Here is a 14,835-nt window from a genome sequence, read left to right as displayed (position 1 = left end):
TATTTTTTTAATATATTGTGTTATCTTGCCAAACGCTGTCATCACTTTTAATCGCTGTAGTGTGTTGTAGGCTGCTAGCGTTTGGGTAGTTTCGCTGTCTGTTATTATCAGCTAGCTAGCGTCATCATGTTTAGACGTTAATAATTAGCAAGCGCTGCTATATTGCAAGCTAGCTTGTACAACAGTGGGGTGGGGACTGCTAGTTACCTAGCATTTCACAATGTTACATGATCAGAGCATGTCCTGAAGCCAAGGCTACCACCTTTATGGTGGTTACGAAGAAGATAGGAAAGCGGGCGGTAGCTAGATAGACTAAGTATTCTATCTTCAGTACTGACCGTTTGTGCACTGTTGAGCTAGCAATAGCCAGCACATGCCTCCTTGGCCCTAACCTACTTACTAGATGCCTGGCTTCTATGTGTAACATGCACTTGAATTGTTCATGCCAATCCAACCATAATTTAACTCCAGAGATACGGGTCTATCTAAAACATTTGAGCAAACTTAAGTCGCCAGTACGTTAATAACAGTAATTAGCTAGCCTACTTAAATGGGCAATCTGAGGTTGCTACAATCATTTTTAGACCTTTAAATACATTTTATGTAGGATACCTATTGAATAATATAACTCGTAGATTCCCCATGAGCTTAGTTCAACTGTCATACCCCCCATCAGAACCCAACATGTAAACTTGTTTTTATTCCTTTTGTTTGCAAACTCTATAGCTTCAAAATATGATTAACGCTATACTTTTGATAGAGATCAGGGGTAGGTAACCCTGTTCCTGGAGTGCCACAGGTACCGCAGGATTTTGTTCCAACTAGGCACCACACTGAGTTAGTTACTTAGTTAATTGATCAGTTCAGTGATTGCCTAAATTCAACACAGCTGGTCTTCCAGGTCAGTTAAATCAAAAACATGAAGTGCCTGTGCATTTTAGGACAAAGGTTGCCTTCCCCTGTCATAGATGGTCAGTACTTGCATCCATAGCTATGTCCATGAATTTGAGTGGTTACGTTTCTCAAGCCCCATCCCACAGCAGTTTACCAAGTCAGTGGCTGCGTGGTCTGCTCTGTAATTGTTCAAACTGCACATTGCCCCTTTAAGACTGCAATCAATAACACTTGAGACTGAATGATCCACTGTAGTGAAATAGTGTTCTGTTGCCCTCAATTGGTGGATCCCCCTTGCTGTTAACCTTTGGAGTCCAATAGCCCAGTGGTTCTCAAACTCTGGGTTAGTGCATCATCAGTTTTCCTCTTATGTCAATCATTGCATACCTATTTATAACTTGTCAGAAATGTCCAGGTCAACTAGCCCATGTCAGCTAATGTTTTTTAGCACATAGATTTTGTTGTAATGTTTGAGTTACTCATATCACATGAATACACATTAGACATGACAATGTATAGAATTGCAAGAAAATTCGCCTTTAAACAGCAACATTTTCTCTCTGCCAACAAGAGGGGTGTGAGCAGTTTGTGTCGTGAACAGTGCTTGTGCCCATAGAAATGGACGTGGCACCCGCAGGGGGAACGTGGGATGTTGCGCAATGCTGGAAGCGGGGCCTGAGTGAAAAGGCTTGGGAACGTACAGTTTGGGAACCTACAGCCTACATGATGTAAGTACAACAGCAAGAATGATGTCCCATTATGTGATCACTGTGACAGCTGTCACCTATGACCTTTCACACATTTAAAAAGCTTCCATCTAAACAACCCCCCAACCCATGTGGGCCGGGAGAAGGGTGTTTCACCGCACCCTTCCTAGAAAAACTGGAGAAGTCTGTTTCTGGTATATCTCTCTCCTAGTTGAATTGTAGCAAGGGATCTATATGACTGATGGGTTTTGCATTTAGGAAAGTTCTGATCTCATGATTATCTTATTGTCACTCCCTACAGTAATTTCCTCAGTGACTACCACAGAAATTAAACGGACATGTTCATTAATGTTCAGGCTTTAGGCTATATGAATCCCCCTCAACGAGTTAGCCAAGTACCGGAGCATGTAAGCTTTATCTCGCCTCGGTGTGCATACAGAAGTATTATTTTTGGCTTTCAGTACAGATGTGCCGTTTCTGTATAAGGAAGTTATAATAATCTAATATCTTCTTTTTTGAAATATTAACCCCTCTTCAATCCTGATGCAGGTGGTAAAGTCAAACCAAAGAGTAAATACACCGGACATGAACATCACCAAAAATACATTTAGCATGGAGGACTCAGGTCGAGGAGCCAGCTACACAGTGCCCTGTGATGACTACGTCCATGTGGTGGAGTTCAGCCCCTTGACAGTGGCTCAGCTGCGTCCCTCCTGGGCTATGCAGGAAGCCAGTATGTGGTGGTAGGCACCTGCCGCTTCCAGGTGACTGGTAGCCTGCCAGATTCCTCTTCCTCATGTCCTCTTTTCTAGCCTCCCTTCTCAAAATGCATCAGAAGAGAAGATCCTCCCAAGGTTCCTCTCTGAGGAGGCATGGATAGGGAACATGAGGAAATTAGCCAGTGTTTTGGTTCCATGTGTGATGTAAACCACTGCTGTATGTGTGACGTGAACCACTGTTTGAGCAGGAGGAGGACATGGAGGTAGAGGAGGTTGAATTCACCACACTGCGTGTTTTCCATCATGCGTTACGTGTGAATTGCCTCGCATGGAGCCCTGAGTCTCAGCTGGACAAGCGGCCCCAACTCATCAGGTAGCCTACCTTAACTTAAACCTTTTAGTTCTTACAGCTGTCTTCTGTCTTTACATCAGGGTGTCTGGTCCTGGAGTGCTGCTGGTTGTTTCAGGTTTTCTTTCCAGCCCTGCAGTAAGTAACACCTGATTCAGCTCATTATGGTGCAGACTGACGACGTGGTTATTTGGACCAGCCACCGCTGTGGGTTGAAGCTGCACTACTGTTTTTTTTTTCTTAATCTCTCCTACATAAAATGTATTTATAAAGCCATTTTTATATCAGCTGATGTCACAAAGGTCTTATACAGAAACCCAGCCTAAAACCCCAAAGAGCGAGCAAGCAGGAGAGGGATACTTAAGATCACACAGGACTCCAATAAGACAGGAGAAAAACATCAGATAGGACAGACCCACCCTAGTCCCCCGGCAGATAGACTATTGCAGCATAGATATTGGGGACTGAGACGGAAGGGTCGGGAGACACTGTGGCCCTGTCCCACAATACCCCCAGACAGGGCCACCCACTTTGCCAAAGCACAGCCTCCACACCACCAGATGGATATCAACAGACCACCAACTTACTACACTGAGACAAGGCGGGGTATAGCCCGCGAAGATCTCCCCCACCACACGAGCCCGAGGGGGCGCAAGACCAGACAGGAAGATAACATCAGTGACTCAACCCACTCAAGTCGAGTATAGCGAAAGAGCCTGGCAAGACGTGATGCACCCCTCCTAACGAAATGGAGAGCACTAGCAAGCCACTTACTCAGCCCCCGTAATAGGGTCAGTGGAGAGAGGGGAGCCGGCCAGGCAGAGACGGCAAGGGTTGTTCATCACTCCAATGCATTGCTGTTCACCTTCGCACCCTTGGTGCCAGACTACACTCCATCATAGGACCTACTGAAGAGATGATTATTCAGTAAAGACTTAAAGGCTGAGACCGTTTCTGCATCTCTCATGGATCGGCAGACCATTCCATAACAATGGAGCTCCATAGGAGAAAGTTTTGCCTCCAGCTGTTTGCTTAGAAGTTGTAGGAACATTGATGCCTGTGTCTTGTGAACGTCGGGTACGTGTAGGTATGTACAGCTGGACCACCTGCTTATCCCAGAGCCATATATTTACCTAAATATGTCTCTGGATCATCCATCTACACCACCTCTGTGTCAGTCAGTGGTATGAAACCCTCAGTAGTCTTGGCCCAGCTGTATTCTTCATTCACCTACCGTATGAAGCCCAGTCATCATACTAGTCTGTGGCCCACTGTAGTGGTGGAATACCAACCCAGTTATTTCAGGTGTGGTTTGATTTTAAAAAAGGAAGTTGAACGTTATTACATAGAAAGCAAGGTTTTCCTCTTAATTGGAATGGTGGATGGGAATGCTGTAATCCCGCGGGAGATGTTTCCAAGCTGCTTTAATTGAAAGGGAAAGGCAGTGATACTTCCTGACCTTTTGTGGTTAAGTCTGCAGGGCCCTGGGGGCCGGCGTGTGACGTGCGCACGTGTTATTGCACTGATGGCTCCCCGCTCAAGTTCCGTCCCTCCCCTAGTTTTGCACGTAGTTATGCCTTCCAGGAAAAGCAGTGTTCTCACGGGCGTGCCTGAGGCAGGGGCCGGCGAGGGTGCTAGGAGGAGGGGGGTAGGGGGCTTACGCTGGGAGGCTCCCAGATTCTACGAGGCCAGCCATGTGAGGTCCAGTCAGCAACCTCCTGGTAGATTCTGGGGAACTGTCAGGATCACTTCCCCAGCATCAGCTCAGGGCCAAAACAGACCCAGTCATTAGTCAACCCTGTGACATTGACAACTCTTTGAAGATTGTCTCATGAAGACATGTTCTCCCACTTGGCACCTGTTCTTTCATTGATAATATTCCTGCAGTGTAGGCTAAATCTAGATAGCTAGTTCATATTGCAAGACTGTGAAGTATGTATTGAATTAAGAGGTTTGATGATAAATCTTTGGCAATGCCCAGCAATTGAGTTGAAAGAAATGCCCTCCACAATTCGCTGACTACTAGGCTATGTATCAGTTGTTGGTATAATCACCTGTACCAGTTGCTTGGGGGAATATTCTGGCTGTGTATCGTGACATCATGCCAAATCCGTCTGTTCCTGCGACTGCAAATGTGTGAAAATGCGTCTGTTTTTCTTGCGATATGTGTGTTTTTCTTGTGATATGTGTGTTTTTCTTGTCATAAGTGAGTTAGTGTAATTGTGTACGTAATTGCAGGCGCTGGTATATACTACGACTGATTAGAGGCAAAGTCGTCTCCCAGGTGTTAGAAATGCTCAGATGGCGTGAGGAATCTTTGTTTTTCTCCATGTTTATCTTCGCAATTAGAATCTCCCTGGCAGTGTTTCCATTGATCCATGTCCAAGTCTTTACCACACACACACACACACACACACACACACATCCAAAGGTGTCAGCCCAGGCTGCAGTGCAGTCAGACACACGCATAGACATGGACGTGTGCCCGGGTGCGTGTACGCATGTCTTCTAGTAGGACGGGCTCTGTTTTGATGTTCTCTTTCTTTGTTTATGTTTTTCTCTCTCTCTCTCTGTCTTTCCCACCAGATTTTGCACTGCTGCAGCAGACAGAAAAGTGAGGCTGTTGACTTCTGATCTTCAGAATCAACATGAAGTCAAGGTAGAGTACTGGTGCCCCTGCCCTCACGACTAGATCCCACTGGAACTACTGCACCTGTCAGTTCAGTTGGCATCTGGTTTCTTTAAAACAAACCGTTTGTATATAGCACACTGACAGTAGGCACTTAGTGAATGGCTTTTATATTAGCCTAATCAAGAACCCAGCGCACACAAGGAGCCAGGGAACTGTCATACAGTCTATGGGAGGCTCGCACCAAATGCAGCGTTTTGTTAATTGTATCTTCTGTGTTTCTGTGGCGATGTCTGTGTGGTTGTCTAGGTGATGGAGGGTCACACCAGCTACATCAACCACTTAGTGTTTGAACCCACGGAGGGGAAACAAATGCCTTCGGTCAGCGAGGACCATACATGCAGGTCAGTCCGAACCTCCTCCGGGTCTCATTCAGCAAGAATAATATGAGTGTGTGAGAGTGTGTCTTCCCCCAGCTCTTGGATCTGTGTTCTGTTCTCTGTTAATGGTGCAGAACGTCCTGACTGTGTTTCCAAAATGAAACCCAATGCTTATCACAACACACCCCGGTGTTGCCGTGCGTAAGCACACAGCCGCTTCTCCAGCTTTTTAAAGTAATTGGTTAAATATGGAAATCCAATTAGCTGCAGTACTGGTGAAGGTTGTTCCCCTCCTTAAGGTTGACTCATAACAAGGTCCCCCAATGTGGCCTGTCAATCAGTAGCTAGGTAGTGGAGCAAGGAAGGAAAGAGTGTGTCGTTAGCCAACGGGGTAACCATGGGGTAACCTGGGCACAGGAGGTTGGTGGTACCTTAATTTGGGAGAACGAGCTTGTGGTAATGACTGGAGCAGAATCAGTGGAATGGTATCAAATCCATGGTTTCCAGGTGTTTGCTATTCCATTAGCTCCGTTCCGGCCATTATTATGAGCCGTTCTCCCCTCAGCAGCCTCCCCTGAACCTGAGGGGACCTCCTGTTACCTTAGTAACTAGGGTTGTTGCTAGGGTCTAGACAGGGCGAAAGCCTGGCCCAAATCCTACTCCCTCTTTGCTCCTTCCCACACAATGTGAGCTCTTATTGTTTGACCAGTGATTGATGGGGGAGAACGTTTAATCAAGTTAGCAACTTATAAATGAATGACTTGCCCCTACGTTTCTCTCCGCTAGAGCCTGAAAGAGCACGTCTCTCATATCCATCTTTAAACCCAAAGCTCCCTGGATGAGAAACACACCTGAAACATCTGCTTTCTATTCATAAACTCATCATTTCAGCAGCCTGAAGCTCGCGGTTACACTTCCAGTCATCAAATACAAGCCATGGTTGAATTATCTCCTCAATCTCCTTCCGGCCTGCCTAAATGCTCTAAAGTGTTGGTTAGGATGAGGGCTGTGGGGAGAGAGAGGCCTCTGCTAGGGTTGGTGATGAAGCTCTGCTACTGCGAGAAACATCAGAGCACAGTTCTCCCTCAGCCTCCCTCTATAATGGTCTGGCCAGAGAAAACAGGGGTACGCTTTCTCGGCTCCATCTGCAGAAAGATTTAAATTCTGTCACGTTGAGAAAATATGGGACGCAGGAGGAAGAGTGAGGTGGAACTAGGGAAAGATCAAGTTAACAGGAGAGGGGCCTTCCAGGCAGCCCACACAAACTGAGACCCCTGATAGGGTGAGAGAAAAGAACAGTGGACTGGCTTCTCTACTTGCGTGCGTGTTCGTACATTTGGCAGGTTGTCCTACCATAACTCTGCTGTGCTCTTTGTCAGCACTGTCTTTTCCTGCGTGGGAACTCTACTCCAGCCGGAGAAGCCACCTGTAGCAGCTAGAAGGAGGTCACAGCCTCCCACTGAGGTCAGAGTGTCTGCCAGAGGTCCCGACCTCTCTGGGCTCGGCTCCCATTGTGTCTGTTAGCTTCCAGTTGGATTTGCAGTAGGTATGTTTCTGTTGTGTGAGATGGATTCCTCACTTCAGCCAGCTCTGGTTTCGTGGTGACATGGATCAGCAGAATAAAGCTTACTCAAGGGGCATGAACAGAGACACCTGCTGCAACTATTTGACGTGCGGGATCTACTCTGTGTGTGTGATCTACTCTGTGTGTGTGATCTACTCTGGTTGTCATCGTTTTGGGAAGTATTTCTGAGGCGTTCTCACAACAGTTTGAGCCTTTCTCCCCACTCTAGCCCGTCAGTCAAGCTATCTGTCAGTTAGTATGTCCATGTCCACTCTACGACATCCCAGTCTTTCATCTCCCCTTTTCTTCTCATGTTCTCACGCTCTTTTTGCTCCGTGCTAGGGGATCCCATCATCAACTCTAGCGAGAGGAGCAAACCGATCCAATAAAAATGACTAATGGCCGGGATAATTATTTCAACAGTCCAAATGTCTGTTAAAGAACATGTTATTGTTCAAGACACTTGAGCAGGTCCGATCAAGATGGATGTTGGTGTGGTTTCGGGGAGGGAAGGACGGCGTGCTGTGCGCCTCTGCCTGGACTCCCCTGTGAGGCTCTGAGGCGGGATTACTGTTTGTCTTTCTCAACCCTCGTTCCGCCGAGAGTCGCCAAGGTTATTTACCCTGCACTCTCTCATTATTTAGTTCACATGGTGCACACTACGTTTCCCATTTCCTCCGCTCATTTGGAAACCATTGACCGAAATGAAAAGGTGCGGCTGCTGTTTTCTCACTCACATCTACACACAGACTTCAAATGCAGTCTCGCCTTTCAACTCTATTGTACATGAAGCCCAGTGTTATTGCTTGCTGTCACGTCAGTTGTAGTGTTATGCAATTACACAGCGCTTTGTCAGTGGTGGTCTGTCTTGTTTCTTGCCCCCTTTCACTTTGTTCAGCAAGGATTCCATTTTTTAAATAAGAATCTTTCCCCATTTGAAGGGCAAAGTGGTGGACCACAACTTGGCCAGATGCGGCGTAGCGTGCGATTGAACTCTGCTTGGCGAGTGGTCTGAGAAGAGAGGGTTTATGCTTGTTTGTCTGCTGTGGTCTGAGGTTTCCAACCTCGCTCATGCTCTATGGAGGAGGGTCTGCACCTCACTCCACACAGGGCCATTCTGACTTCTGTGTCGTGTCAAGAAGCAAAGGGAGAAATGTTTTATCCCCTGCAGGGAAGACAAAGGAAAAGTTGTTTGTTTACTGAGGTCTTCATCTGGGATGGGGCAAAATCATATCCTCTCGACCGCGACTCTGCAGACATCTCTCCAACGTGTTTGACATTTAGAAGGGCTTTGGGCCTTTATTAGATGTCTTCTGCATGACCTCATCAGTCAGCGCATTCACATCGCTCACAACATCGCTCACAGTCCTTTAAAATAAAACAATCAACCACTTGCAAGTTTATTCCTCCCTGGTTCAGGGGAATGTTCTGTTAGATACGAGGCCTTGTGTTCGCTGAGGGCTCTCGGATGTGGTTGAAGAGTTGATCCTGGTCTGGGGAGCAGCCTGTCCTCTCCAAGTGATTTACTACATCCGGGCGCACCTTTGCCTTGTCCTCGGCCTTCTCGCTCGTCAGCGCAGTGCCCCGCCCGCCTGTCTTCACAGCTCAAGGGGGAGATTACAACCAAGATCCCTTTTTCCCTGAAAGAAGGGCAGTGCTCGTGAGGCTCTGTGTGCACATCTCTTGGACAACTGACAGAAGTTAGATGAATTACACGCAGGCATTACATGCTTTCAGAAAAACACTGGCATCACTACAGGTCTGGTGTGTGCTGCTCACTCATTAGAGTACATTCCCGAAGAGAGTCTCACAGACGCCTGGGGAAAGATGGGTTTGGATGGAAGCTTTAACTTTTTTGACATGGATCCTGTGAGACAAAAACAGCCAGCCAGCCAGCCATGATGTCTTTGTTGTTTTTTAAATATTTTTAGCTGCCATTAGCGTGTGTAATCCTTTGTTTTGTGCGCTGTCAGCACCAAGGCGCCTGCCTGCACTGTGCTGCACGTCATCTCCCCTACACACGGGGTGGCTGGACTCCGGAAGCTATTTTTAGCGCTGCCGCGCGTCCCACTCCAGCGCAGCTAATTGAGTGCTTATTAATCTTGTTTTTTGGACTTGATAATGTCTAATTTCTGACGGGACCTGTTTTATCTGAAGCTTCGGACCGGTTGTTTGTTTAAATTGCAGACTTCCTGTCTGAGGTTGTTTTCTAAGCAGGTAGTTGAGGACAGAAAAATAATTTTCCTACAGTCCTTAAACGGTTCCTTTCCCCTGAGCATAGCCCCTCTCTGACCATCCTGTAGTGTCCAGCTAGTGCCCTTTCCCTTTCATGCTAGATGGCCTCTCTTGTCCCCACAGGGTGTGGGACCTGGAGGGGAATGAAAGCACTACATTTAGACTACGCTCCCCTGACGTCAGTGTGTGCTGGCATCCTGAAGATGTCTTCAAGATGCTTACAATAACAGTGCTTTCCAGCTTCATAATGAGAGTTTAAATACTTAGTGAGAGTGAAAAGATCTAGCGTGAGAGTGAAAAGATCTCGCAATACTAAACCTTGGTCCTCTGTACAGCTGATGGTGTCCGAGAAGAAAGGGACGATCCGCTTCTATGACCTGGTTACCCAGCAGGCCATTCTTTCTCTGGATTGCGGCCAGTCGCCACTCATGTCGGCCGACTGGTGCCTCGCCGACACCATCAAGGGGGGTGCGGTGACGGGCAGCGACTGGGTGATCTGGGATATTACCCGCTCCAGGTGAGTGGCAGGACAGATGCTTGTGACCGACTGGGTTTGAAACTGGGTCTCTAGCACGCCAAAATACTTTGTTAGCCCGAAGAGCTAACACAAGTCTTAATGTCTCAGACAAGGTTACCCAGCACCTCAGTTACATGCTGTGTAACCCTACTGTATGAAGGCATGGGTTTTGTTAAGTTATTTGTCTGTTCGTAGTTACCCACAAGAGAAGAGGCCTGCCCATGTAGAACGAGCAGGAAACTTCAGGTAACTGCTTTGTCCATGCTTCCAAGGTCCTTGCTATCTGGTATCCTTGGGATGTCCCTCCCCCATTGAAATGTTAAATGGTTATGGTAAGGGTAGAGGTTAGGGTAGGGATGTCCCAAGGATCCTGAATGCTTCCAATTCCTCTGACCTTCAGAGTATTGTGATGCATGTTGTGGTAGTCCGGCTGATACCGCTGCTGCCGATGACGTCCATGATAATGGCTATGGTGATGGCAATTACTGTAACCACGGTGTCATGGTCTTCCAGGTGGTCTCGGGTCAGTGAGAATCTCTTCTCCACAACAGGATGTCCAGGCAAGATCAGCAGTCAGTTACTAGTGCATCACCTGGTCACCCGCAGGTCAGTGAGCTGTGTGTTTGGCTGTTTGCATTTACACAGTGTGTCAGTTTCTGAGTCATAAAAGTGTGGGGATAATGTTCAGTAAGTGTTGGAAGTAAGGATAACGTAACGTGCTTCCTGGACCTGGTTTCTTATGTTTATATGGTGGTGGTGTTGCAGCCCGTGATTGGATCAGCCACGGTGGGGGCGGGTCACAGGTCCCTCCCACTTTGTGTCATTGGCGGTGATTGAAAGCTCTCTTTTTGGATGACAGAAATGTAATGCAGCCACTTCCTATGGAAGTATTAGAGGTAATGCAAATGTACAATGAAACTGTTTGACCTGAGTTGTGGTTGAATATTTCTATTTTCTTAATTTTTCAATAAAGTATTTCATTTTCCACGTTTTTGTTTGCTTTGAGTTCTGAATTTAAAGTTTAGACACATCCTGGACTTTTGATGTTTATTTTAGAGTCCGACAACTGACCGCCCAGACAAACAGACAAACTGTCATACCCAGACAAACAGAAGGGTGGAACTTGGCTTCTGTGAAAAGCGGGGCTGGTTCTGTCTTTCTCAGAAGTTTTGTATCAGTGCTAGTTTGTTATGATGTTCTGCCAAGCGCCTCAGGGTGAGCTGCAGGTCACAGGAATGTGCGCGCTCAATGCTGCCAGCACTCTACTGGTCAACATCACAATCCCTCTACAGGTGCTTACTCTCTCTCTGTAAAACAGACATACACACTCACCCATACACACAATCTCTGTCTCACACACACACAGCTGTCCCCACCCCTGTAGGTCCTATTCCACCTGCAGAGTGAGGCCTGGGAAAGGGAAGGCCTAATGCAGGCAGCTCCTTCTATTGGGTTATCCCTGAGATTTAGACATTAAGGGCAGGAAACTAAAGAGAGAGGGAAAAAAAGGTTTTGTAAGAGAAGCGCAGGAAACTGAGAGTAGAGGTCTTTTCAGGTCAGATACTACTGGCTGGCAGAGGGGATGAGTGATTCGTCTCCAGAGAAGAGGGAAAACGAAGCGAAAGAGAGAACACGAGAGCCACATATCTCATCGTCCTAGTGGGTGGGGACGATCAGTGATGCTGAGATGGAGCATGGGAGACATCAGACCATACGCCAACAGACGCAGAGTACTCCATTAGAAACAAGGGCTCATTGTATCCTATTGGATGGCCCATGTACGAGAATAGCACTTACTTACTGCATTAGAACTACAAGAGGGCACGCATTCAATTTGATCATGAATCATTTTTAGTGACAGCTAATCACTTGTTTCCACAGATGGACGTTTTGTAGTCCGAGGGCGCAGCCCTTTGGATGGAGTTGTGTGTGTCTACAGGGAGTAACACAGAACAGTTTATTTTACTCCATTAATGTAAGGGGTGAAACAGTAGGTTTTATTGTGCACCGGTGTTGCTGCATGACAGAGTAAGGCAGGTATAGGGGAGGTGAGACCTCCACTCTTTCAATCCCTCTAGACAGGCCCGTATGTTTCTTGGAGCGTACGCACTAACCACCATTCGCAATCATAACATGCTACCGCTCTCCTGGTCGACTCTTTGTTTGAACAAGTCCAATGTGGTTGGTCCCGTACGTTTGCAGTGTTGGACACAAGTGGTGCTGGAATGGCTACTTGAAACCGAGAAATCAATGTCGGCGAGCAAGACGCAGCAACCTCTCTATGCACACACAGCTGAACATTTTCCAAAGGCTATAATATCCTCTTAGGGTGAATTAGAATTGCAAAGTGCAAGGAGATTTTTAGTGAGAAATGTGAGTCATGAATCTCAATCAATAGTGTCTCCCAGAATCAAAGCGACTCAACACCACCACCTGGTGGTCTGAGCTCCAACCTCTGTTACTAGTCTCTCTAGACCAGGGATGGGCCGCTCCAGTCATCGGGGGCCAGAGAGAGGTCCCACTTTTCCCCCATCCCTAGAAAACACAGGTGATTAAACTAATTGTGTTCTAAACTGAAAATCACAATTAGTTGATTATTGGAGTTGATTATTGGTCTACTCTGTCATGCAGCAACACCGGTGCACAATAAAACCTACTGTTTCACCTGGCCATGCTGCTGCTCCAGTTTCAACTGTTCTGCCTGCGGCTACGGAACCCTGACCTGTTCACCGGACGTGCTTGTTGCACCCTCGACAATTACTATGATTATTATTATTTGACCATGCTGGTCATTTACGAACATTTTAACATCTTGACCATGTTCTGTTATAATATCCACCCGGCACAGCCAGAAGAGGACTGGCCACCCCTCATAGCCTGGTTCCTCTCTAGGTTTCTTCCTAGGTTTTTGGCCTTTCTCAGGAGTTTTTCCTAGGGAGTTTTTCCCAGCCACCGTGCTTCTTTCACATGCATTGCTTGCTGTTTGGGGTTTTAGGCTGGGTTTCTGTACAGCACTTTGAGATTTCAGCTGATGTACGAAGGGCTATATAAATAAATTTGATTTGATTTGATTTGAAGTGTGTTTAGCTAGGGCTGGGGAAAAAGTGACGCCAATCAGGTCCCTGATGACTGGAGTTACCCATCCCTGTTCTGGACAGATGGCTTGCCTCCCACAATGTACCAATGATCCATCTTAACACGTCTGGAAAGGAAAGGGGGGATACCTAGTCAGCTATACAACTGAATGCATTCAACTGAAATGTGTCTTCTGCATTTAACCCACCCCCTCTGAATCATAGAGGTACGGTATGTATACAACGTCAGTTTGGCATAGAGGAAAGGGCGGCGTTGGTACATCCAGCTTTTTTAAGTCACTGCCTTATACGCTTCTTCCCCTATTGTAAACATCCCCTGGACACATAGTAGCTGGTAAGATGGAGATCACAGAGGTTATTTTTAATGAGGGCATTTTTGCTAGTGGCTAGTTTGCATCAACTACCTTCACTAAAACCACAGCAAAGGTTTTGCCTGCAAACGTTGGTTTCGATGTGTCTGCCTGGTGATTTGTTGGGAGAGTTGTCTGTCTGAAGAGGACCCTCTCGGAACAACCAAGAGAATCTGCCATTAATACCAGACCTAGTACTGTTGCTGCCCTAGGTCTTGGATTTCGGAGACTGCTTTGTTACCTTATTTGGCATACCATGTAATTTTTGGCAAGTTAAATCAAGTGTAAACTGAGCTTGAAGCTTGCCGTATTAAATGATCCATATTAGGTCATTCTCATGACCCCTAACCTCTTATCATTCTTTGGTTTGAACAAGGAGATCCTTGGTTTGAAGTTGAACAGTAGGATAACCATGACGGAGCTATTTCTCATCGGCCAGGAAGGCGTTCCTGGTTAGTAGGTGGACTTGGCTTCCAGTTTAATCTCCAGTTGTAATGTAATAACGAACGCAGAGAGGAATCAAAGAGAGATCAGACAGGTGTGAACTCTCCACCTCTCTCTCTGTAATCCCCTCCACCACTTCAGACAAGATGAGGCCTTCAGCTAATTCCGCCCCAACCCACACATGCGAAGCCAGGGGCTCAAGAAAAAGAGAACAAATGCTAATAACGAGCAGTATTAGAGGAGAGAAAACAAAGGAAGAGATTAGAGGTTTTCTTTGAGGTAAAAAAAAATTCTTTCCTTTAATCTCCTGGGGATTTTCTTAGGCCTACATGATGTAAAACCAGCCCGAAGTGAAAATGTGTTGATCTGGATGAGGGCAGTTGAGAGAAAAGGCTGCAAAGCATTACAATACAGACTAAATGTGACTACGATAAATCATTAGAGCACTCAGTACAGTGGGTTAGACAAAATGTAAATTGGATCATTTTGGTCATTGTTTAATTTCAAGTGTCTCTGTGCAGTAATCGTTGGGTTTAGCATCATTCTTTTGTTTATGAATGCAAAAGACAGTCCATGATCTGTTCTTCACCTATGTCTTCAGGGAGGACTCTGTGAACCCAATGACCCATCCTTTTGAGTCTGGGGAGGCTAGCGTGCCAAGGTAACCAAGGTAACCACATTAGGAAATACAAGTTCTGAAGGCAGGATGATACTGTGCATCATTGGGGGATTTGTGGTTAGTATGTGAGGCACAGTAATTTTGCTTGGAACCAGTAGTGGTTATCTTATCGTCATGGCAACCCCTTTTTGTGTTTGGGGGCCTCAGCAGATTTGGATCTCAGTGGTCGGTTTTTCTGGGGGGGGATTTTTGGATTCGAGCTGTGCTGGATGTAAACTGAGAACCAAAACTCGGACACTTAATAATTTTGCGTAAGGAAGTGGATGTGTGCAC

General features: G+C 46.5%; 1 pseudogene; it reads left to right on the top strand.

Moving 5' to 3' along the window:
* Positions 1-1,631: 1,631 nt before the first annotated feature.
* Positions 1,632-11,599, top strand: LOC115180071 (nucleoporin Nup37-like; annotated as a pseudogene).
* Positions 11,600-14,835: the final 3,236 nt, after the last annotated feature.

The sequence above is a fragment of the Salmo trutta genome, chromosome 40 (genome assembly GCF_901001165.1).
Source record: "Salmo trutta chromosome 40, fSalTru1.1, whole genome shotgun sequence".
Lineage (NCBI taxonomy): Eukaryota > Metazoa > Chordata > Actinopteri > Salmoniformes > Salmonidae > Salmo > Salmo trutta.
This window is presented reverse-complemented; position numbering and strand designations above follow the sequence as displayed.